At 40.0% G+C, this 23845-nt stretch overlaps 1 protein-coding gene across 1 annotated transcript in view; it reads right to left on the reverse strand.

Annotated features, from left to right (window-relative positions):
* Positions 1 to 23845, reverse strand: part of CWC27 (CWC27 spliceosome associated cyclophilin) — a 1911839-nt gene that overhangs the window by 699706 nt on the left and 1188288 nt on the right. The gene's annotated exons all lie outside the window — the stretch shown is intronic.

Genomic DNA, 23845 nt, shown 5'->3' on the forward strand with positions numbered 1-23845 from the left:
AGGGGATCAGCAGACTTGGAACGTTCGCAACCGGTTTCAGGAAACTGGAAGTGTGCATTCCAGTGCGAACGCAGAGACAAGCTGAAGCTGTGGATTTTATCATCATTGCAGAAGCTGTGGATTTTACTATAATTGCAGAGCCAGCTTTGGAGTTTATTAACATCGAAACAGCCGAGGCAGCAGTTTATTATGATCATCGAAACAGCCAAGGTAGTAGTTTATTATCATCATTGAAGGTAGGTATTGGTAGGTATGAACAGTCTGTGTGTGTCTGTGTGTGTGTGTGTGTGTGTGTGTGTGTGTGTGTGTGTGTGTGTGGCTCTAGAGAGAACCCAGGTGGTAGTTAGTGCATACCTCAGGCTTGAACCCTGTACCCTTGGTGCAGGTAACAAGAGCCTGAATTCCCTACCCACCACTATTTTTGTGAAACTTTTACAGATTTTTTGCCTCATATTTTGTTGTTCCTCATAAAATCTGTGGTTTCTGAATTTTTAATTCCTTAAATAGCTGATGGTGCAGTGGTAGCATTGTTGCCACAAAGTTAGAGGTTCTCTGGTTTGATTCTTGGCTGGAGTGCCTTCTGTGTTGAGTCTGCATGTCCTCCCTGTGTTTGTGCGAGGGTTTGCTCTGGTGTCCTCCCATGTTACAAAGACATGTGTCTGCAGTATTTCCCCCTGGGCCTCTGCTGAAAATTGGCTTTTGTTCCAAGTCAGACATTCATGATTAACAAATGTTAAATAAATAAAATTGACAGGCATTTGAATTTCAGACTTCATATTCTTCAGAACATACATAGTAACACAAAACCTTTTACTTTACCAATTTTTCTAAGTTTATAAGATGAATATTTGAAATTTGTCCCTATGTTTATGACTGTATTCCTCCATTATTGGCTTCGCCCAGGTTTTTTGTGCTAAGGTTGAGAGCTATGGTGAGAACTGAATTCACTGAATATGTTTGAGAGCTGTATTCCCCCCATTACTGGCTTTGTCCAGGTGTTTTGTGCTAAGAGGTTGACAGTTATGGTGAGAAATGAATTCACTAAATGGTAGCCATTAAAGTTTCAGTCTTCCTTTCTTTCGTAAAACAACTGATCTGGCATAGTAGTATGTTGCCCTGACTGTTTTTCACAGGGTCTTGGGTTCAAGTCTTGGAGTGAAGGTTCAAGACTTGGAGTGAAATGTATGGTTTTAACACAGTATTTTTATATTAGCAAATTTCCAAGATTATACAAGCAGTGATTAAAATGTGCCCCTGTTTTTTTGGGGCTTTTGCCCCCCCCCCCCCGCAATAAATGTTAGCATTTTCCAGATTTCTTGTGCTGTGAAGTTGAGAGATACAGTTAAGTGTCTACTAGATTTTACAAGGAGCTGAGAGCTGCAGGGGAAGAGAAGTTTAGTGCTGCTTATGCTAAGACTGCTTGCATTATTAACAGCACAACAGGCAGTGTACTTGCTTTTGATGCAGAAGGCTGTGGGTTCTACTCCCACAGGGGGTGGATGCTGCCGTACTGAGAATGTCCTCTGGTGAAGATGCAGGCATTTTATTTGTAGATGAAACAATGAAATATAATGTTTGCTTGCAGCAACCTCTTCATCAGTTACAGATCTCTTTAATGTAGAATTATTTAGATGACTTTTACTTCTGCAGAGATTGTGCACATTTACTGATATTGGTGGACTGTAGAAGTTTGAGAAGACTTTTATGATGGAAATGTTCTCAATTGGGCAGTTTTGTCATTATTGGTGCATGCATTTTGTTTCACTGTTTATTGGAAAAATGTTCAAAACAATACATTTAAAACATCTTCTAACTGTATTGTATTATACAAGGAATATAACTTAATACAATCAGGAAGGTGCATCACACAACACATGTATGTCTTGTGTGCAAGGGGCCTATCATTTGAAAACAGCCCAAAGTTAATCTTTATACTAGCCAAATGTATTTTCTTTGAATGTGGATTTCACTCCTGTTTCAATGAATGTGAGTTTCAAGGGCAGAGAAGCTTTAATGCTAAGTCTGTTTTCATTGAGACTGCATTGAATTGTTTAGCAGATGTCTTAGTGTTTGTGCTGTAAAATGCAAAATAAAACTTTCAAATGAAATCCAAATCATTGTAGAAGTAAATCAGTATGCACATTACAGTGTTTATGGTAAATGGGGTGAAATAGCCAAGTAATGGGACATTGGAATCGCTGAAGGGGGGGAGGGCTCCATTTGACCATGATTTTGTGAGGGGGAAGGGTGGCAAACTCAAAGACAGTCCCAGCTGAACTATACTTTCAACTGTTCAGATTTTCACAGAATGAATTGATTTTTGCTTCTTATTTTTGGTTTGTTCCGCATAAAATTTGTGGTTTTCTGGCAAATCATTTAGGAATTAAGTCACTAAATAATGACAGACATTTGAGTTTCAGACTTCATAACCTTCAGAAAAATGCTTGCCAAAGCAAGACCTGTCATTCTATCACCTAAGTTTATACAACAGCAATTTTTAGTACTGTTTGCATGTTCCCCCAATATATTTGGCCTTGCCCAGATTTCCTGCGTTAACAGGTTGAGAGGTAAGTGCAAATAAATTGCTTTACAGAATTAGGCATATCCAAACCCCTTAACTGTCCCAGCTCAAAATGTTGCTCTCTCTCTCTCTCTCTCTCTCTCTCTAATAATTCCTCTGCAAAATGGCAATTTTGGAAGAAAATATGGATGGTTTACAATTAAAAAATAACTGTAATCTTCTTCTTCTTTTGGCTTTTCCCGGTTAGGGGTTGCCACAGTGGATCATCTGTCCGCTCATTATTGGCAGTGGAGTTTTATGGTGTTGAGTTGCCAGCCCGGCGCCCAATCTTCTACAGAAGGCACACACACGCACACACACCTAGGGCCAATTTAGAGTGTCCAATCCACCTACAGCATGTCTTTGGGATGTGGGAGGAAAGCCACACGACCACAGGGAGGACATGCAGACCCCGCACAGAAGGCACCTCAGCCGAGGATTGAACCGGAGAACCTCTTGCTGTGAGGCGGAAACGCTAACCGCTGCACCACCACGGCCTCCTTAATAACTGTAATAATATGAATTATAGATTACTTTTATTTCAGAAATGCATGTAGACTTGTTTATTTTGTCAGCTGCTCAAGTTAACAGTACTAATATTAAAAAGTTTCCTTTCTTTGACAGGTTCCCAGTTATATTGTGTGGCTATTTTATATTTTTGCATCACATTTTTGGTCCATTTTTCATAAAATTGTGTTTTTTTCTGGCAAATTAGTGGCAGATCATTAAAGACTGAACTTAGAAAATAATGACCAGCCATTTGAGTTTCAGACTTCATACCCTTCAGAAAATTCATACTAATGCAAGACCTACTATCCTATTAGAAAGTTTATAAGAGCGATATTTAAATAATGTCCTTATTTTTCAGCCTTTGTCCCACTTCTATGTATGGCTTTGCCCAGATTTCTTGCTCTGACATTGAGAGGTATGACAAATGTGTCAGGTCCATCACAGTCACCCAGAGACATTTCAAATTGTGACATACTTGTTGCACCCCACTCCCCCATGTAGTGACTCTGGATGTGTCCAAGCAAGGCAAGGAGCAGTTATGCAGTATAAGTTTGCAGAGTATCCCCCCATCCAAGGTAGACACAAGTACTACAGTGGCTTTTCATCTATCCTTGCTTAATTTTGCAGAATGTTCTGGTTTTCTGTCATATTTTTATACTGTTGATTTATGCTTCTTATTATTCAGAAAGTGCCCGTTGCTCTGTGTTTAAGTAGCAATACTGTCATGACCATCAGGTAAGCTTGGCTGAGACTGTAAGATGCAAGTAAGTTTTAATAAGCATACTGTTAAAGAATTACCAACATTGAAAGCCTTTTTGTTGTTGCCATGCAGAGAATACTTACATAACTAGATAACGTATAAGCCTTGGGTATTGAAATGCATATGACAGTATTTGTAACAAAGGACAGGATTACAGTATTTTAAGAAGCTCATTACCTTTGTTGGAGACTTGCAGTCATCTCTGCAGGCTTTACCTGTAAACTAAACAGAATGCCAATCTACCATGTGTGGTCCATAACCTGTGCAGTAATCCTTTAAGCACTTTATCTTGAGCTTGTTTCTTGTTTGCTGTTCATTTTTTACTTTGATCATGTTTTCACATTTTCTCCATGAAACAAGTAGATAGTTGTTGTCAGGCAGCAGGGCTTTTTTGGATAAGAAGCACAAGTGGGGGTATCAGAGAGATTGCTACTTTCAGCATTTTATAAAGCTGAATATAAATTATAATTAGAACTGCAGTGCAAGGAGAAGTGGTTTGAGTTGAGTGCTGCTCATTTTTCTTATACTTGACTTTGACTGGCACTGTAGTAATGCATTTAAAAAATAATTTATTTTTTCATGCCTCACAACCTTTTTGCTTCCATCTAGATATTCAGTACGTTGTTATGCAGCCAATGCACTGAAATATTTTTTTTCTTCTATACTTCATTTTGTCTTGATTGGACTCTCATAATGATGGTTTGGCACCCAGGGCAGTGTACTTAATTAAAGTTCCAGTTTTTGTGGTTCTGAGCATAGCTCCTCCCCTTTCTAGTTGGCCAAACCCATTCAGCTGTCTCCTGCAGCCCCCCTTTGATTTGAAGTCACCAGCCGCCACTGCCCATGTGCCTCTGATACTGGAGGTTTGAGAAGTCATTCAGTGGAATTTCTAGCTTGGCTGGAGTTTTCATTTAGTTTTTACGTCTTACAAAAACAGGAATATCTTCTCATGTTTAAAGAGTAATGTTCATCCCTATGTACCCCAATACTTTCTTGAGTTTTACTTACATATTAAACTGACTAAACCGTCATACAAATATACGGGGAGGAACACTTGACCGAAAAAACAAATAATTTTATAAAATGCCTACAACCATACCACCTTCACTGTGGATTTCTTGGACTACTACTCTCTTGTCGTGTTGCCTGCCCAGGTTTTTAACAAAAGACACCACCCCTTGGCACACATTAAAACTGAATGAACATTAAACGTTTGTGTGAAAATCTGCCAAAAGCCTTGGCAATATTAATCTTTTGTGTGAACCTCTGAAGAAAGCCTTGAGAAAATCACAACAGCCACACTACAGACCCTTTAAAATCTGTTACTTTGATAACCAAGTCAAAAGAATTTGATTAAATTGACATGACATGAAGTTCTACCTTAAATATGAGATGTCCTAGCAATTAAGCCCCCCCACTGGTGATGAATGAAGCATGCAGTAATTCTATTCTTTACAAGTGATTATTTTCTTTTTCTAAACACTGAGCTTAAAGTTACTGGATGTTTCAAATGGCAGCATCTGCACAATGTTGGCAAGCTGCATTGTTTCAGAATGTTTGCTTTATGGGCAACACTAAGAATAATGCATAGTTTTGTATGCGGGCCAAGTATACAGTTGAGGCCTATTTCAAGCAGACGATTTGCCAGTATATAAACATCCAAAAACTAGACAGGTTTTAATAACAAAAAAGTAAACCAAGTTTCACAGACTAATGTCAGCATCTGATACAGTGTCCGTACTACAAACAGGTGTAAAAGGAAGTGAATAACAACTGTGCGGTAATGTTTTTTCTTAAGTCTACTACCAAGTGCTTTGTAAGTGGCAAACTTGGAAAAAAAAGACAGTTAATTAAGTATATGTAGACTGCAGTATCAGATTAGCACTGTCTGTATTCTAAATCTGTGTAGCAGAAATAATATTTTCCAGTGAATAAATGTAACGGTTGGGAGAGACTTTGAATGTAAAAGTTGAAATGGCAGTTTCCTGCATTTCAGGAACAATAACAGCACACTCTTTTTTAGTGCATTATCGAAGCTTCAGTCCTAAAACTGCCATGAAAAGAAGATAGAAAGTCAAGCTGCGTAGTCATTCAAATTTAGGCCTGTTCTGCAAAAAAGACAGCGTTACTGCTGGTTTTAAGCTGTTGCTCTCTGCACACTGGAATCCAGATGCCGACTTTAACAAACACTGCAAAGATCATAGAAAAGCTCATAGAAAATAACTGCTCTCCCACCATGTACTCTGTTAAACTTAAGATTTATACCAGGATCCAGGTAAGATTTTTCCAGGATGAATACTTGACTGCTAAGGTAAGGTGAAATAAGATCATGTGCAAAGCTTTTTCAAACACTTCTTTTTGCTGTAATTATGTTCTCAGCATGTAAAGTGTACTTTCTGATTGTAAAATATAAACTATGTACTCATTTTAGTTATGTCATTGGACATTTATGCGTTTGTATTTACTGCATGCTGTGCAGCTGTTCAATTATTTCAATCCTCTGGGTCATGTGGCAGCACTTTCTGATGATGTCATGGAAAAAAAAAAAACATTTTGTAGTTCAATACTTTGAGGTACTGAATTGAAGGTAGTCTTGATATGCCATGAATAGGTAGTGAAAGTACAACATTCTACATTAATGAATCTCATTACCGCTTCTGAGCATATACCAAACTTACATGAAAACCCATAAGGGATGCAGAGTCCAGACAATGTTCTCTGGTGCAGCAGGTCCATCTATATGCCAAGACCAGGTGTTGCTGGCAGGGAGCTGGGTCTAACATGCAAGGTGCAGCTGCCTGGCCATGAGGCTATTCAGCACAAGAATTCCAACAGTAGGGCGGTATGAGCATCATACCTGCAGTTTCCCCACCTAAGATGAGTGGTAGTCTTGCAGGGCCACTAGCCCACCAAAGAATTAAATCTATTTATGAAAACAAGGTACTGCGAGCTATCCCCACAGGAATTTGGGAGATGGTTCACACTACAATGAACAGTGCATGGGTTGTTTCCAGCCTCTCCCACTAACTTCCTGAAAGATGCTGTACAGGTCCAGCTGTATGTGGAGCTCAGTACTGTAGGTTGTCTTTCATCCCCATCTGAGGCTTCTGCCTTGTTGAAAAGCCCATTAAGTTCAACGAACAGTTTTCATGCCAGCATAAAATAAGTCAATGTATAAAGCATTCAAACATATTTTACTTACAAACATACTTTATTGTAGACTATCAAACTGTCATTGTTGTGATTCACATACCCCTCGTATTCTGTCTACAACTGATTATTCTACAGCAGTCAACAATTTACTGCAGTGTTACATCTGATATATGTAAGCACTATGCACTTTACTAGGAATCTTATTCTATTCTATCCTCTTTTTGATACTTTTTATTTGAATAAAAATGCTTTATCTACTGCCTGATTGCCTGCCTACCTGATTGATTGATTGTGTGATACAGAGCTTTTATCATCCAGCACCCAGGGCCTCTTTCCAATGTAGCACTCCACACCCTCAGCTCTTCAAGTGAAAAATTAAAGAAAAAAATAAAGGAATTCTGCCTTCAATGTAAATAGCTGACTGGTACATCTGTAGCAATTGGGTTACTATAGCCAATCCATGCCTCCTCTCAGCTCTACAACGAAGAGAAAATAAGACTTGTTTTTTTAGTGTAGCAATCAGCTTCCTACACAGCCAGACACACAACTCCCTCAGCTCTTCGATTGAAGAGCAAAAAACAAAGAACATCTATGTTTTTAAATCAGTAATGAAGGAACTACACTTATTGATTGAAACCCCTAACACTTTGGACCCAGTGTGGTTGCCCCCTTCACCTACTGACTACAGAAAACTTACCTATCCACTGTATGCAATTTATTTCCCTTGCTGCAGCATCAGAATGTAAGACTGAATGCACAGTTCTCTAACAGGACTCTCCCACAACCACAGATGTTCCAAAGAGTAGAATCCCTGCTGCAATAAATTTATAAATGAATGGGATATAGCTGAATGTGGATGTCATTCTTCCAGCCAGACTCAGAGTAGCTGAGCACCTGCCAGATAACTGCCTACCAAACCTTGGCATCATCAGCAGAACGTCTACCTATAATGGGCAGTGTAACCAATGAATCTTCTATCAGCTTCTGAAGCAAGGTTCACCAACAAGAGTTCCTGTACTTTCCTACAAGAGTTTACATTAGAGGTTAAAACACTGCCAAGTTCCTATTTGAAAAAAGTCAGCCCAAATCTATTTTTATTGAATTTATTTGATTTTATTAATGTAGTATTTGATAAATGTGTAATGGTGCTGGATCACAGACCATTTTCATGCCTGACCTGGGCAACAATGACAAGGCTAAAGATAATATGATATCCACTGTCAACTATATTTCACTATAAGTGACCCTTATCACACCTATCATCTAGTATAATGCTCTCTTCAGTATGTACCTGTCCAGACACAAGCAGCATCTGGACCGCCCACAGAGGTTTCCCATAAAAAGAATACAGGGTGCAAACAAGATGCCCTATACAGATTGCCTCAGAGCTCTATCCCCATACTCTGTCTCCTACAGACTACTGTGGGGCAAATTATTCCTACCATACAAGGCATTCTTGGATCCTGTTCTGATGGACCTTTTCCATATCAGCAAAACAAATAGCATCAGAACTACTGATACAGAGACTTAAACCTTGCCTACAACATAAACAGGACATGCTGGAGAGACAAATATGTGTCTCAGAGAATACCGTTTTTCTGGAAAAGGCTCTCCATTCAAATGAGGGAGGGTTCATTCCTTACCTTATTCAAGTGTAACCTGGACCACTGCAAGAAAAACTGGAAATTCACTCCTGGTCTGGCATCTATGTCCCTAATGGATAGAGGCAGCCTTTAAATGTTTGACCACCCAGGTCATAGCTTTCATATACCCCTTAAAGTACACCCTGTAAAATACTCCTTAAATTGCCAAAACTTGCTGATATACTTGGACAACAAGACTAACTGGAGAAGCATGGCTAGGCTTAAAAAGGCCCTTGTGATCATTAGCCTAGTATACATCTATGACCCTATATTTATATATCAAGTATAGAAATTCGATTAGGATATTTTTGGTAGGTGGCAGAAAATGGGAGCACTCAGTAAAAACTCAGAGTCATTGCAAGAATATTCAGACTACACAAAAACAGTAACCAGAGGTCAGGAATGAATCCTAGATCATGGAGTTCTAAACAGAGATCTCACCATGAAGTCAGCATTCTGCCTTATGAATTATGAATACGGAAACTATACAAAATACAATAAACAACACTTATCCATAGAAAGTGAAATTACAGCAGGATCAGAAGAGAGATTTTTATAAAGAAATGTTTGATCTTCAGGAACCGTATAAAATCTATCTGGTTTCATAGCAGGAGAATGAAATTTTGGATTCAGAGAAGCAATAGTGAAGGTAACCAGAAGGGCTTCCAGGATAAGGGTAATAGCAGACAACTTAGGAGTACCTATGCCCAAAACGACATATCAACTCTGTTGTGCATCAGTGATCCTGGTGCCTTCCCATTTAAAATGTTGCATCATTCTGACCACTGTATCTCTAAAAGGGAGTTCCTCCAAAGGAGAGGAGAAAAGGTATAATCTTCATCAGAAGCTACACCCAAGGAGTAGTGGATCTGTGAAGAATTAGCAAGATAATCTTTCTCCTCAGAGGAAGGCTCCCTCTGTAAGGGCAGAGGTAGTCTGCCTGAACATAACACAAAAGATCAGAGCTCTAATGGACTTCAGATAACCAGGTATTTTCTCTCTAACTACAATTTGAGGAATATCCTTGGTCATTTGAAGATCACTGGCTGTGGTTCTTCCTTTGCATCTGAAGAAGATGTCAGAGCAGCCTCAGTGGATGTGAAAACGGGCTGCTTCATATAAGCCTCTGATGGGGTTATGACAGCAGGACAGCCATAGGCACCAAACAAAGTTTAGACAGCAGGGTCAGGCTGGACTACTACCGCTTTGAGTTGTGTTCTTATGGTTCTTCATTGGTAACAGCTGAATATCAGAGCGGAAATGCTCAGGTGATATTGTGATGTATCCAACATCTTTGAGTTTTTATTTTTCTAAGTAAATTTTATGGAATGGATATGTATATGTAGGATCTTCAGGACAAAGAACTGACAAGTCACACACTCTTTATAGTAATAGTGAATAAGGAAAACACATTTTGTGATGATCTTTGTGTGGAGTTTGACTCCCACAGTCAGATTTCCCTTTCTTAGATAACATGCACAATAATTAATTGAAGTTGTAAGAAAAGGAACAGTCCCAAACAGAGTACTTATCTTCCCAATCGCTAGGTAGCTGTACTAGTCATACATCTCACAGACCAAAGACAAAGTAAAGTTGTGCTTTCAGACTGGTGGCAGACGTTCTGAGGTAATTTGTGCATGTAAGTCCCTTATATAACTCTTGCCTTTGGGCTTAGCGCATACATCAGATGCTTGATACAAGGAAGGTGGTTTGGCTTTGGTACACTGACCAGATGTACGTCTATCCTTGGCTGGATAAAACATCAGTTAGTAATACTGCAATAGTGATCTTAGAAGGATATCAGCCATTTCCAGTCATAACTCCCTCATCTAGTGCCCAGGGTCATAACTGGCTCATCTAGCATTCAGTGTCACTCCCTGATCTGGTGCCTTGCAACCCTAAGTTGAGGAGAAAAAAAAAATCTATTCTGCAGTCTTCCAACTGTAAAAACTTAGACCACACATTAAAAGAGCAGTATATTAGTATGGACAGGAATACAGGAATTCCTGTACTGCACTACCACCTGAATGGCATCTACTGATTGTACCACCTAAAACCTTGCACCCAGGGTGGACGTCCCCTTCATCCCGTCTTAGCTACACTTCTGGCCATGACCATATCACTCAGCCAATCTTCAAAGTCCATAGTGTTTATTATCAAAGTGCTGAGTCACCAGACTTCTGATAGTCACTCTGTGCTTAACTCTGACTTAAATAATATGGATGCATGAAGCATCACAGCTACCAAATGGGCTAGACAATCTGTAAGCTGTATAAACATTTTACAAGTACAATATTTATCAGTACTGGTATACAACAGAATAAAAACTGTACTCTGCAGTACTGTCACTTCACTAAGAATAAACGGATCTGACAAATCCATGTGACCACAAAACTGATCAACAAACTCTCTCAGATCAATCAATTTTCTATGGCTATGCTTTGTTTAAGAGCCCAAAGCATGTGAGGACATATTTCACCCCCCCCCCCTCCAACTGTCACCTTAGAGTTAAGAGTGCTCTCACTTCTTGACTCCTGGCAACTGGCATGGGATTACCAAAACAGGCCATGCACATCTTGGAATAAAATTCAAAGTAATATCATAAATGAAACAACCATCAAAACTTTGAAAACAAAAATGAAATTTGTATTTACAAAGGAGCACAAATGCATATTTTAGAGAAAATGGTTAGAACAATTAAACACCACATGTCTCAAAAGCCCATATTAGCTAAACTAAACCAATTAACATGTACGGTTTTAACAGGCAAATACACAGTTATAACAGAGGTAAGAAAAAAATGTCAACTAATTCTTTCAATTGCAATGCAGAATTTTAAATTTCAGCAACTACTCTGTGGTAAAGGAAGAGCCACTTGTCACTAAAAATCTACATGTTATCATTATTAAATATCACTTACTCTTTTAAGACTTGTTTTAACCCCACTGTAATATTCTTTACAATATACAAACCACACATGCTGTTAGACAATACTGCAAGGAATAGTACTCTTATACAATATAATGTGCAAATGTTAGCAAACATCTCAATGTGTACCTTATATGCATTATGAAGTAATTGATGACTGACAGAGAAGACTGAGAATCTTAGTAACATTCTAGATGTAATTCATGTATCTTATGTGCACAACAAATAAAATGATGTAATTTTAACAAAGAAGAACAAAAAAGTCATTGCAACTAAACAAACTGTAATGTTTTGCTCTATGAGATTAGGTCATGGCTAAAAGGTTTCATTTGATGAGTTCACTTACCTGGTTAAGAAATATATATAAAATAAAATAAATATAATGCCAAAAGGATTTACCTCTCAAATTCATAAAGTCAGGCAAGGATACAGAGCCCATACTTTGTCTGTGGTATCATCTCCATCATTCTAGTAACCAGTTACAAATCCAGGTCAAATAAAATTAAAAACAAAACAAAGCAACAACACTGCAACAATCACTAAGGTGACCTCACTGTCCTGTCCTGAAATCTCCCTGATAAAGGGGTTCAGTACAAAGTACTATTTTAACATGAGGTGTATCGAGTTGCTAGGTGTACTGTGATATTAACTAAAATGTAGAGTATCCCTTAAAATGGCAAGCCGATTATTCCTTTATACACAGTCCATTCAATGATGCAGCAACAGACTGCTTTCTTAATTCATTACCTACCCTTTACGCCATGCAAAAAATAGCTTCAAGACACAGAGGTGGGACAGTGTGTATTGGCAGGTTGTGATATACGTGGCTCTACTTCTAAATTTCAAACTGGCAAAACCTCAAATTGCTTATGGTTGAGACCATAAGATCAAGGTTTTGAAAGTTTGAAATTTAAATAAAAAAAATTAAAACAAACATTTTTTAAAGTTTTTGCAAGGGGGCAAGCCCCCCTGCACCCCCCCACATCCCCTGCTAATTAAATATATCAACTCCGAGATCATACTACCGCGAGGAAAACAGTAAACATACCATTCTGCACTGTACGGCGATCTTAATTTAAACTTTCAAAAACCTCAATCTTATGGTCTTGACCATAAGCAATTTGAGGTTTTGACAGTTCGAAATTTAGAAGTAGACCCATGTATGTTACACACACACTGTGTGGCATTATAATTGTCATTTTTTTTTATCTGTGGATTTTAATATAACATTTTTTGTTCACTTGTTAATAGTTTTAATGTAGCAGTTTTTGTTTTAAATGTTTTTGGAGTCATGACTGCATCTTGGGTTACTCTGGTTTCTGTAGTGGGGGCTTGGCTAATGCTGTAATCAAACCTGGTTGCTGATGACACAGGTAAAGAAGAGATAAAATACTTTGTACTTTAGCAAAGTAATGCATTTTTATCATACTCCTCTATTGGTGTGCAGTATCACAACATTTATACTAGTTACTGTTTGAAGTGCCAAGACGTAGTGCAAGACCTGGAATAGCAAGACTAAATACCAAAAAAGTTACCATACATATATCCCAAGTAAGAGATTGCCTTTCTGTGCGAATATTCCTTTTTTCCAAAGGTATGAAGAATTTAGATTTTGTACATAAAAACTTGGGGGATGGGGGGCTCTCCCCTCTGTAAAATCATCTTTAAAGGAGAACAGTGATGTTTGACATCCACTGTTCTCCTGTGTTTTCAGTCTTTTCTCAGAATTTAGGGGCTTGCAAATTTTCAGCTTCAGTATTTTAATAGGGAGCGTTCATACCTGAATGCTAAACAATGAAACTGCAGTAAAAACATTACACTGAAAAGTTTATGTACGGGTGACCTTTGTGCTCCTCAAATTGAGTTACTTCCTATTATTAAATCATATGTTAACTGAAAGCACTACTGTGACACACTTGCTCTTACAGCTCTTCTTGAACACAGCTTTTACTCAGAACATATAAAAACTAAAGAAATCACCTGCTTTAGTCACAAAATCATTTATATTTTGCAAACAAAAACCTGTACTTTAAAGTTCTACGCTGGGTGGCTGGGGGTAGCTGTTCTGTATGTCTGCTACCATCTCCCAACATCTGAAGTTATACATTCAGCAAAAAAAAAATGTAGATTCTACACCATTTCCATGCTCTTTATATATTATGTCAACCTGCCTTCTTCTAACACTATAATTTATTTTATGACTTGCTATCACCTAAATAACTGATTTACTTTATTTTGCTGTTTAACTTTTGGGTCATAACTGAAAATGGGCCCTAGTGGCCTACTTTACCTACCTGAATTGAATGACTGAATAAATAAAAATAAAATAAATAAATTTACCTCAGAAGGCAAACAGTCTAGCATGTAGAAGAAAACAATGTAAGACTGTCAATGTTCTTAAAGTATACACCCGCAAACTTTTCTGGTGTCTGCCTAGTTACAATACCAGGCTTGGACAGAACATCAAAATGAATACATTACATTGTGTGACTTCATTGGTCTGGGTACTAGCCAATAAGCATATGTAATTAGCAGAGTCCAGGTCCACCCATAAACTTCTCAGGCACCTTTGTCTTTAAATCTGGCAAGTAATCCGAACCTTAGCAGCTCTTGGTAAACCTCAGAATGTCATCATTCACTGATTTCTAGTGAACAATTCTTTATCATTTTGATTCACAGTGAAAGCAAATCACTATTTTTTGACAAAAATGCAACACCTAATGACTGGACATTTCCATCTTTACCTCTTTGTCAAACTAAGCCACCTCAGACAATACATTACCACTTTGTCTAATGTATCAGTTTAGGGCATTCTGTGGTGGCTCAAACACTTCAACCTTCACTGGTGCAACACCTGCCACAGGCTCTGACAATACAGCACTAGCAACACCAACATTTCTATGGGGCAGACTTTTATAGTATTAAAAGCAACAAATAAACACAGAGAGTCTTAACTCATTCAATGATTGACCTTTTCCCTAAAATTTGTTATTTAACAAACTTCAGCTCAGCAACCATTTCATTAAATTATATACCACCAACATACAGGCTATGAACTGAGGTAGCTGAGATGTTTCTATAGTACAATCCTTTTTGAAGATGTACACTTCAGTAAAACATGACTTGCATTAGGGATGAAACAGTGGAAAAGGATAAATATCAAAAGTCAGAAAAAAATGTTAAATCATTTAAATATTGTTCTTCATTAAATGTTATTTGTAAAACTGGTATTTAAAATTAAGAAATCAAACTGTAATCTCTACATGAGTATACGTACACACACCTAGTCATCCCTAACTTTAACAGTCATCAGACTAAGTAAACCACAACTAAAAACAGAACTACACTCCAACAGCCACACTAATACTCTAAAATAAATGTATAACTTCTGCCTTTAAATGCAGCAAGAAATAAATTGCAACCTAGCCAAAGAGCTAAAACCAAACAAGAAAATATTACTTCTGCAATTACTTGATCTCAAGACGGCGAAACAATCTCTCTCTCTTTTGGCTTTGCTTGGTTAGGGGTTGCCACAGCGGATCACCTTGCCTCATGATTGTCAGCGGAGTTTGTTATGGTGTCGAGTTGCCAGCCCGGCACCCAACCTTCCATGGAAGACACACACTCACACACACACACACTCACACACACGCACACACGCACTCATGCCTAGAGCCAATTTTAGCGTATCCAATCCACTTGCAGCATGTCTTTGGGGATGTGGGAGGAAACCGGAGCACCCGGATGAAACTCACACGACCACAGGGAGGACATGCAGACTCCGCACAGAAGACACCCAAGCCGAAAATCGAACCGGAGAGCCTCTTGCTGTGAGGCGACAACGCTAACCACTGCACCACCGAAGACTGCGATACAATACAGTAATGGAATACAGTATTTGCGTAAGTAAACAAAATACAAGCATTCAAACTACGGTAAACAACAAAGGTTCAAAACAAGACACAGAATAGAGTTCAGTTATTGCTTAATAATGCCACCATATACATTAATATATGCTGTATACACAGAAATTAGACTGACAGAGAGAAAAGTGAAGGATGAAGGTGTACAGGTTGAAATGCAAAAATATATATGTTTATTACAGTTAATGAAATATAGTATTTCAATGAGAATGCAAGTAACATTGAAGTCAATAAGAACACAGTTTTCAAACATGCAAGTGAAGGAAACTGTTGTACAGGCTGAGGTTTACTGTTCTTGAAGTGCAAGGCATTTTCTACAAGAACTGTACTCAAGTTACTCAGAGACTCTGAAACATTTACATTTTTTTTTGAGAAAATACATTTTTATTTTTTCAATTCCTACAGATGACTGTTCCATTGTAGACTCCATAGTATACATTTACATCAGGAAGGTGTAAATTTGCTGAGGTTTTTCCTCTTATAGCTGATTTAATGGGGTCTTTTTAGGGAATTTCATTATTGGTTCATCTAAGGATACAGGTAGTTGTTCTAACAGTGTGTTTTTGAGGACAGCAACATGCAATTGCACTGAATGATTAACTTCTATGTGACTTATTCATATAGGAAAGGGGAAAAGACAAGCGCAGTTACCAGGAAAGAGTTATCCTTTTCACAGAGGAGGCAGTGATGATTCATGGGTATAGCAAGACATCTAAAACTGCATCATTTGTTTACTGTTGCATGCTGCAGGATAGAGTTTATGGAGGAATTTAAAGCAAATATGGCAAGACAATACACAAATTCTGAGAAAAGAACATTCTAGCAAGAGCATTTTTTGCATGAGGAGACAGTACGTTGGTCATTCTTTGGAAGAGTCTGAGCTGCAATGCTGCATGCACTGGAGAAAAGGTGTATAGCATGCATTGTACAGGCTCAGTGGTGGCCACTTGGCTTTGCTATGCCACATTCATGCAGCAGCCTTTATGGGGCATGTTCTGAGAGCGTGCACACACTTAGAAGGCATTGTAGGTCCTTGTGTATGTGAAGGCACATTTCAGTTACCAGGGAGAAGTCAGGGCCATACAAAAGAATACACACATGGTGGCTGCCTGGATGACAGGGTCATAGGTTCATAGATTAGTACTAAGCTAACTGCCCTTGCGAGCCATTTTAAGCCTAGCCAATTATCCCTTGTATGACTCAAACCCTGCACCTTATGTTTGTAAGGCAAACACCTTAACTATTAGGCCAACCTCCCAACCTGGCCATCCTCAAAAGGCTCCGCCCCACTGAGGAATGTACAGGCTGATCAAAAGTAGGAAGGCTGACGGGTTTGGCAGGCAGTGGCGGGAAAAATAAAATAAATACATTAACAAAAAAAAAATTCAAACTGAAGAAATCATTTGGAACTTACCCCTCAGGATTTTTCGCATTATACCAATTAATTATACTTCAAACTAGTAGAAGTCAGACACGAAACAAACTGCTTTCTGAAGCTTACTGCTAGACTTCATAGGAGTTTACTAAGCTAGCATCCCTAGAGACTTTACAAGTCTAGACATGTTAATCCCAAGTATCCTCATTTGTTCGTTTTTGGGTAGTTTGCATAATGATTTTATGAACAGAGTGGGTCTGTGACCAACACCAGCTACCCTTGTCCATGATGGACAACGACACCACCCCAGGTGTGAATTTGCTGTCTCTCATACAATTATCTAGGCTGTGTTTGAGTAGGGTCAGTGAGGAGCTCTGTTTTATGTGGATAGGGAGTCTATCAAGAGAAGTGACAGTCTCTGGGAAACATATCTGTCTCTCCAGAATGATCTGTTAATGTCACAAGCTAGGTTGAGGTCTCTAGAGCAAGTGAGTGACTCGAGACATTTGACTTGCGGATGTGCAGCATTTCCATTAGGGCAAGGTTGGAGATTGCCTATAGGCCAAGCACAAACCACCTCTCAACAGCCGTTAAGATACAGAGTAAAGTGACAGGGCCTTCAGCCTGTCCACGTAGGTCATGGTTTGGAGTCCATGTATTTTCTTAGTGAGAAAACTCTGAGGTCTCTCCAGCTGCTGCAGGTGTCTGGTGAGGTACCTGCAAAAGGGTGCATTATACATTATTAGTGGTCTGATGAGAATAGAGCACAGTGGAGTTATAACATCCCTTGAGCTGGATGATATGCCCTTGCTTATGAGGTGTGGTACATAAAAGGCTTTCCTTACTATTGTGCAAACTTGGTGGTCAAAGATCACATTGCTATCAACCTGTTTTCCCAAGTCTTGCACCACTGGGTAGGAACTTGGGGGGGGGGGGGTTGTCAATACTGTAATTTGTAGGGAATTCTGTTTTGCCAAAGGGAATAATAATGCATTTTTTGCATTTAGTTTTAGATCATGGCTTTAGCACCATTCATTTGTTTGTGTTAGCCCTTTTTGCAATATGTTGACATCATTGGGGGACTCAGTGACTGTTTCCAGACTGCAATCATCAGCGAACTTGGTGAGCCAAAGGCCGTCTACTTTAGCCTGGATGTCTGAGAAATAAATGCCAAACAGAAAGGGACTCAGCACAGACCCCTGTGGTACTCCACAGTTGATGGGTCTATTGTTGGAGGTGGAGTCACTAATTCTGACAGACTGCGTTCTGTCAGTGAGCCAGTTGCTTACCCATCTAGTAACATAAAGGTTAGTCCCTGTCTGGGAGAGTTTCTCAATGATGCCATAGTGGGGAATTGTTTCAAAACCCTTGGCAAGGTTGAGATAGGCTGTGTGCACTGTCTTACCTTCAGCCATGGCTTTGGTGACATTCTCAAAAAAAGTCTACCAGGTTTAATAAGCATGATCTACCCTTAACAAAGCCAAACTGTGTTGGGTCCAGCATTTGGAGATTGCCTATGTCCTTGTTGATAAGGTCCACAATAATTCTTTCCATGGCCTTGCAGATGAGGCTGGTTACACTTATGGGTCTGTAGTTCTCAGGGTTAGTTCATGGCCCCCTTTTTTACAAGGGGATTACTGTTGCTGTTCTCCATTCTACAGGCACATAACCAGTTCTCAAGCTATGATTGAAGAGAATGCTAAGTGGGTCTGCTAGTTCTTGTTTTAGATTGTTTAGTAAACAACCTGGGATATCATCTGGTCCCATTGAGGCTGTGTTTTTAGCCTTGGTGAGCGACCTGTTCTCTAGAGCTACTAGGCAGAGGACTGGTGTCAGGTTTGCTTTGGGGTATGGTAGGTAGGGATGGGGGGTGAAGTTTGCACTGAATCTGTCAGATAGCAGAGTGGAGATACCTTCCAGTGTAGTATGAGTGATCCCATCTATAACCAGTTCGGCACACAGCTGGGCATTCCCTTTCAGGCTTCAGACATAGTTAAAGAATGCCGTGTGATTATCCTTGACTAGGAATACAATTTTAGTTTCGTAATTTCCTTTCAAAGACTTCACAAGATTTTCGCTTTCCCTGTATAGGCTTAGGAGGGAACTCTTCCTCTGCAGAGTGATATTTCTCTTGTTATATAATCTGTTTATACTTGAAGCCCACAACAGTGAATTATTTTTAAGAGAAGACCTGGTTTTGATCCAGTCAGATACAGCAGAGTTTATGCAGTCACTTAAGTGTTTGTACAGGGCATTTGCATACATATCTGCATAGTGATCATTGGTGTCTGCATTTGCATACACATTTGCATAGTGATCATTGGTGTCTGCGATTGTGGCTGGTATAAAGCTTTTTTATACCATCGCTTAGAATGCTCCTAGTTAGCTTTGGTGGAGTTTTTTTATAAGTTTTGTTCCTATGAGGGTGTCAGTTCCAGTAGTTATTTCAAATGGGACTGATTTGTGGTCCGACCTAACCAAGGAGGGCATAATGCATGGGAAGTACAGCGACCCCCCCCCCCCCCGTTGGTTAGTACTATGTCCAGAACATTAGAGTCCCTAGTGAGGGTACAGACTATCTGTTCCACAGCATTTGTGTTAAAAAAAATCCAGGAAACTCTGGGCGAGTATGTTTTTCCTCATGTATGTCCCCCAGTCTATGGAAGGATAGTTGAAATCTCCCATGACTAAGGGTGTTGGGCTGTATGGTGAGGGATTCCAGTAAATCGAGGTAGGCAGTGTGCTTATCCTGATGGTGGGGTATCTATAGCTAGCAATGATGTGATATGGTACTTTCCCAACTGATCATGCAATCCCAAATAAAACCAAGACCCAATCCTCCAAAGTTAGGTGTCCTGTCTGGTGGACCCCAGCCATAAACAAACTATACAATAGAAGGAGGAAGCTGCTACATGATAGAGCAAAATCCCAAAAAGGGAAGGCATCTCTGATCAGTATTAGCAAAAAACTACGGGCACTCATAAAATCGTCTAAGGCCAGCTTCGAGAGAAAAATTGCACAGGACACTAAGGATAATCACAAGGCTTTCTTTAGTTATGTTAGGAACCTGGGTGGGAATTCCCAGATATGCTCAGAATTAGTCCAAAATGACAAAAAATACACCAAACCCACAGACATTGCCAACATTCTAGCTGACAGGTTCAGCGCAAACTTCTCCCCCCCTTCCCCACCAAAAGGGCAAATATCTATCCCAGCAGAGTGCTGCCCCCCTGACATCTCAAATGCTCTAGTAAGAGCCGCCCTCTCCAAAGCAAAAAACACAGCATCAATGGGACCAGACGGTGTCCCGGGCTGCGTCCTACATGAACTCCAAAGAGAACTAAACCCAAACATAAAACTACTGTTCAATCTCAGCCTTACTACAGGATATGTACCCAAAGAGTGGCGTACAGCAACAGTGGTCCCTCTCCACAAAGGTGGTGCCTTAACGGATCCTGGAACTATCGCCCCATAAGCCTGACTAGCTTGGTCTGCAAAGCTATGGAAAGGATCATCATGGACCTCATAAATAAAGATATTGGGGACCTACAGACACTGGATCCTACCCAGTTCGGCTTTGTTAAGGGCAGATCCTGCCTCTTAAACCTGGTTGATTTCTTTGAAACCATCACCAAGGCCATTGATGAGGGGAAGGTGGTCCACACAGCCTACCTGGACCTTGCAAAAGCCTTCGATACAATACCCCACTCGGGCATTATAGATAAGCTCACCAGCTTAAATATAAACCCCTATGTCACTAGATGGGTTGCAAACTGGCTCAAGGACAGAACCCACATGGTTAGAATTGCTGGAGCCATGTCAGACTCCAAACCAGTTACAAGTGGCGTCCCTCAAGGCTCAGTCCTGGGACCTCTCTTGTTCAGTATATATTTCTCGGAGGTACAGGCTAACATGGAAGGACTGTGGCAGACCAAGTTCGCAGATGACTGCAAACTGGGCGCCATAATCGACTCTCCAGCCGACACAAGCATCCTCCAAAAGGGCCTCATAGAAACAGACAACTCGTGCCAGAGCCATGGCCTCAAGCTAAACGCCAAAAAGTGTATAGTCATCCCCTTTGGCAAAAACAAAGTGCCCACAAATTACCACATAGGTGGTAATCCATTAAGTACGGAAGAAGTAATTAGGGACCTGGGGACCCAAGTTGATAGCAATCTCTCATTTGACAACCACGTGGCCAAAGTGGTTAGAAAAACATTTTATATAGCCCACCTAATCATGAAGGGATTCACATCTAGATCAGGGGAGGTCATCGTGCCTCTTTACTCATCCCTCATCAGGCCCATAATTGAGTACAATACCCCTTTTGGGATGTTCCTTACCAGACACCTGCAGCAACTGGAAAGACCCCAAAAGTACCTCACCAAGAGGATCAAAGGGCTCAAACAGATGCCATATGCTGCCCGGTTAAAGAAACTCCAGCTCTACTCAGTGGCATACCGCCTGCTCAGAGGCGATCTGTGCCTGACGTATAAAGCCATGTCCAACCCGGAATTAATGGACATGCTGTACCTCAGAAAATCCAAATACCATCGATCTACGTGCTCGAGAGACTTGAACCTCAGCACTGAAATAAATAGGACATGCTGGAGGGACAGATTCATAACCCAGGGGCTCCCTTCACTCTGGAATAAAATCCCAGTCCAGTTTAGGCAGAGTCCCTCATTGACTCTCTTCAAGAGGAATCTTGATGAGTGGATGGGAGATAGTAGGTTTACCCCGGGTATCACTTCTGTGTCACTGTTAGACAGAGGCACAGTATACTAACCTCGAAAAAGGGCTTAGCAAAATTCATTTAAAATGGGTGGCGAAAGCCAAACACACTCTGGCTAGGCTTATAAATGCCCTAGGGCAGATAGCCTAGTATGAACCTATGAACCTATGTTAATTGAACATGAGTAGTTCAAGAGACTCATGCTGTTTGACCAGTCTCAAAGTGCATTTGCTTTTAATGAAGATGGATACACATCCACTTCTGGTTCCCTCATGCTCATTTTGAGGTCTGAACACATGAAAGGCATTGTAGCCTTGCACAACTGGGGTGCTCTCAACAGCCTTGAGCCATGTTTCGGTAACTGCACAGACGTCAGCATCCTCCAAGGTGAGGAGTGCTTCCAGGGAGTGCAGTTTCTTGATTAAACTCCTAGCATTAAGCAGCATGACCCGGAGTGTGTTTCAATTAGATTTTATGTTGGAAAATCTGTTGTTTTGACATTGCCTAAAAAATGCACTACGGGGGAGACAAGGGCCTTTGCCAGTACACGAAAGCCAAAGGGGACAGGTGAAGACCACATCTAGCAAAGCAGTGAGGTCTATCTACCACATCCTCCCAGGCTGATAAATACTGGATCTCCCTGGACTGACACTAGAAGCTGAGCCAATTCTCGAAGTCAGTCAATTTTGGTTTGTATTGTGGCATCATCCTGAATGAGGGTTGGATATTGCTTAGGGCTAGGGAAATACCTGTCTGGGACAAAATAATCAGACAGTTACATCATGTCTGCCTTCATATAGTCCAGAGAGGTACGTCTCAAGTCATTTACTCCAACATGGACTATGACAGTGTCATAACGGTACTTGTTGTTGTTGTGTGACTTGAGTGCATGCATGATTTGTTAGATCCTGGCACCTGATAGGCAGCTGACTGTGACCTTCTCCTTGTCCAGTCTGCTGAGGAAGACATCTGTGTGTCTCACTATGGAGTTACATTTGACCAAGACATTTCATACATTTTGTCTTAGGGGCTTATTTGTTGAGACAGGGGTGTGTGTGTGGTGTTTTCTTTATGCTTAGTGGTGAGTGTGTATGGTGTGCATTTGGATGTCTCCTTTCTTTTGGTAGGCTTTTAGTGAATACCTCCGCATATGTGGGTTTATGTGTCATAACCTTAATTTGTGTGACAGATGAGGTTTGCATGAGAGATGAAGCATGTGTGCTGACAACCTGTTTGATGTCTAGTTTGCTTTTACGTGAAAGAATTGACTCCAAGTCCACATTTTATTTGCATCTCTCACATAGGGTGTTAGTTTGTTTAATGGCTGTCAGTAAACATGAAATAATTGCTACATTGCCTCAAGGTGCCCATATCAAGCTTGCTGGAGAAATGATGGAAAACTGCCACTCCATTGAAGCAGGATTTTTCTGAATGCAATATTTGGGAAGGAAGTGGGCAAGCTGGACTTAGTCACAAACAGCAAAAATGAAGCAGCAATTCAATTACAGTTAAACTGCAATGCGGGGTTAAAATATACTTCTATTTAATTTTTTTTTCAGTGGATGCCTTGGATTTCAGTAAAGAGCCTCAAGTTGCCAAATGTTGAGCAGCTACAGTAAACAGAGTGCAAAACCACGCAAATACGAAGCTTATATACAGGCAAATTTAGACAGTTTTAACACAACTGCCAATGGGAAAGCCCTTAACTGAACCTTTCTCCAGCAATCCCCAACTCAGTTGGGTCCTGAGCTACACACTTCTGTCACAAGGGTGCAGGCAGGCCCTCTTAATGTAAGATGGCTGGTTTAAGAGTACAATGATACCAAACAGTCTAGCTTTGGCAGGTCTGAATCTAGCCCTATGCTATATAAGGGAATGAAACACAATTTCAAAGTGCAGAGTAAAAAGTAGTCACAAACAGCAAAAATGAAGCAGTAATTCAATTAAAAACAGTTAAAGTGCAGTGCTGGCGTAAAATATTCTTATTTTTCAGTTATTTTTAGTGGATGACTTGGATTTCAGTGCAGATGCAGTCCAGACCTCTGGCTAAAGTTGCCAAACATTGAATACCTCTGGTAAACTGAACTCAAACCCGCGCAAATATGAGAATTGTAAACAGTCAAATTTAAACAGTTTTGACACAACTACCAATGGCAAAACCCCAAATTGAGCCTTTGTCCAGAAACCCCCAACATAGACAGGTCCTGAGCTATACACTTCTGCCATAAGGGTGCAGGAAGACCCTTCTAATGTAAGAC

The sequence above is a fragment of the Protopterus annectens genome, chromosome 2.part1 (assembly GCF_019279795.1).
Source record: "Protopterus annectens isolate FY-2018-M chromosome 2.part1, PAN1.0, whole genome shotgun sequence".
Taxonomy (NCBI): domain Eukaryota; kingdom Metazoa; phylum Chordata; order Ceratodontiformes; family Protopteridae; genus Protopterus; species Protopterus annectens.